Source organism: Phallusia mammillata, unplaced genomic scaffold (assembly GCF_965637545.1).
Source record: "Phallusia mammillata unplaced genomic scaffold, kaPhaMamm4.hap1.1 HAP1_SCAFFOLD_110, whole genome shotgun sequence".
NCBI lineage: Eukaryota > Metazoa > Chordata > Ascidiacea > Phlebobranchia > Ascidiidae > Phallusia > Phallusia mammillata.
Window position 1 is genome coordinate 5,001 of NW_027648858.1, and position 2,500 is coordinate 7,500.

General features: G+C 56.3%; 1 non-coding gene across 1 annotated transcript in view; it reads left to right on the forward strand.

Annotated features, from left to right (window-relative positions):
- Positions 1–1,066: 1,066 nt before the first annotated feature.
- The window catches only part of LOC145207261 (small subunit ribosomal RNA), a 1,824-nt gene continuing 390 nt past the window's right edge, over positions 1,067–2,500 (forward strand). The window contains exon 1 of the ribosomal RNA XR_013853816.1: positions 1,067–2,500. This exon is cut by the window's right edge and continues 390 nt beyond it. This is a non-coding gene — a ribosomal RNA (small subunit ribosomal RNA).

Consider the following 2,500-nt stretch of genomic DNA (forward strand, 5'->3'; position numbering starts at 1 on the left):
CACCCCGGCTCGATGGGACCAGCCGCGGCGGGGTACCGGGGCATGCGGTGCCGCGAAAATTTTTTGCTCCCGCACAAGGCGCCAGGACCCCAGTGCGCGATGGCTGTGTGTTAAACAGTGCCTGCAAGCACTTTGGAACACTTCTAGCATGGGCCGCATTTTTAGACCCACCCCGGCTCGATGGGACCAGCCGCGGCGGGGTACCGGGGCATGCGGTGCCGCGAAAATTTTTTGCTCCCGCGCAAGGCGCCAGGACCCCAGTGCGCGATGGCTGTGTGTTAAACAGGGCCTGCAAGCACTTTGGAACACTTCTAGCATGGGCCGCATTTTTAGACCCACCCCGGCTCGATGGGACCAGCCGCGGCCGGGTACCGGGGCATGCGGTGCCGCGAAAAAAGATTTTTTTTTTTTGACTCAGGTGCGTCATTGCTATGTTGAAATCAGCGCATGGCAAGCCATTGGAACGGCTTGGGCACGTGTGCCACTTTTTCGAACCGTCGGGACATCGGGGTGACTGGGCGGTTTGGGCCGGACCAGGCCGGGGGAAAACCCAATTTTTGTTGATGTGCCCCCTGATGCCAGCAGGGGGTCCGCATAAAGTTTTTTTACTATATATGAGGGGTAACTCTCTCTGGGTGAGCGGTTGTGCGCGAAGTCTGCGTTGATGCTGTGAAGCGTTACGGAGGCCAACATGCGCTGTGTAAAAGCCCCGCTCCCTCGTGCTTGCGCGTGCACGTGTATGGCAGTGCTCCGTATGGCGGTAGGCTCGCTGGGCAGATGTGCTGCTGCTCGTCCGACGCCAATCGCTCTCTTCGGAGGTGTCTCACGCCACGTGGAAGATCGGTTCAGGAGCCCGGAATCTCCGTGTGCTTTGCCGACCGTGCGCTGCTTGCGACACGGCCGCTGCCGCGGAGTGATGGCTGTTTTCGGAGTTCGCGCGGCGAACGAAGCGAAATACGTCGGACTCGTCTTCCCCCGTGGAACTGACGAATCGAGAAGGTGCGGCGGCGACGCGGATGCGCGCTGCCCGAGCTCCCGCCGGCAACGGCGATTGCTCACGGTTAGCTACCTGGTTGATCCTGCCAGTAGTCATATGCTTGTCTCAAAGATTAAGCCATGCAAGTCTAAGTACGCGCTCTCGTACAGTGAAACTGCGAATGGCTCATTAAATCAGTTATGGTTCATTTGATCGTACATCGTACGTGGATACCTGTACAAAATCTAGAGCTAATACATGCGGCAGGCGCCTGCCTCACGGCGGGCGTGCATTTATCAGTCCAAAAACCGACCGGGCCGGCGTTTCGTCGCGCCCGACACGTCTTGGCGACTCTGGGTAACTCAGCGGATCGCACGGTCTCGCACCGGCGACGGATCATTCAAGTGTCTGCCCTATCAACTTTCGTCGGTAGGGTATCGGCCTACCGAGGTTCTTACGGGTGACGGGGAATCAGGGTTCGATTCCGGAGAGGGAGCCTGAGAAACGGCTACCACATCCAAGGAAGGCAGCAGGCGCGCAAATTACCCATTCCCGACGCGGGGAGGTAGTGACGAAAAATAACAATACAGGACTCTAAACGAGGCCCTGTAATTGGAATGAGCACACTTTAAAACCTTTAACGAGTATCCATTGGAGGGCAAGTCTGGTGCCAGCAGCCGCGGTAATTCCAGCTCCAAAAGTGTATATTTAAGTTGTTGCGGTTAAAAAGCTCGTAGTTGGATCTTGGGCGCAGGCGGCCGGTCCGTCGCAAGGCGTGCACTGGCCGCACCTGGCCCTCACCCCCGGCGCTCCGCCGGTGCCCTTGACTGAGTGTCGGCGGCGGCCGGGACGTTTACTTTGAAAAAATTAGAGTGTTCAAAGCAGGCGGCTCGCCTGAATAATGGTGCATGGAATAATGGAATAGGACCTCGGTTCTATTTTGTTGGTTTTCGGAGCGCGAGGTAATGATTAAGAGGGACGGACGGGGGCATTCGTACTGTGCCGCTAGAGGTGAAATTCTTGGATCGGCGCAAGACGAGCGACTGCGAAAGCATTTGCCAAGAATGTTTTCTTTAATCAAGAGCGAAAGTCAGAGGTTCGAAGACGATCAGATACCGTCCTAGTTCTGACTATAAACGATGCCAACCAGCGATCGGGGGGCGTTAGTTTGACGACCTCCCCGGCAGCTTGCGGGAAACCAAAGTCTTTGGGTTCCGGGGGAAGTATGGTTGCAAAGCTGAAACTTAAAGGAATTGACGGAAGGGCACCACCAGGCGTGGAGCCTGCGGCTTAATTTGACTCAACACGGGGAATCTCACCCGGCCCGGACACAGTGAGGATTGACAGATTGAGAGCTCTTTCTTGATTCTGTGGGTGGTGGTGCATGGCCGTTCTTAGTTGGTGGAGCGATTTGTCTGGTTAATTCCGATAACGAACGAGACTCTGGCTTGCTAACTAGTTACGCGACCCGATCGGTCGGCGTTTAACTTCTTAGAGGGACTAGTGGCGTTTAGCCACACGAGA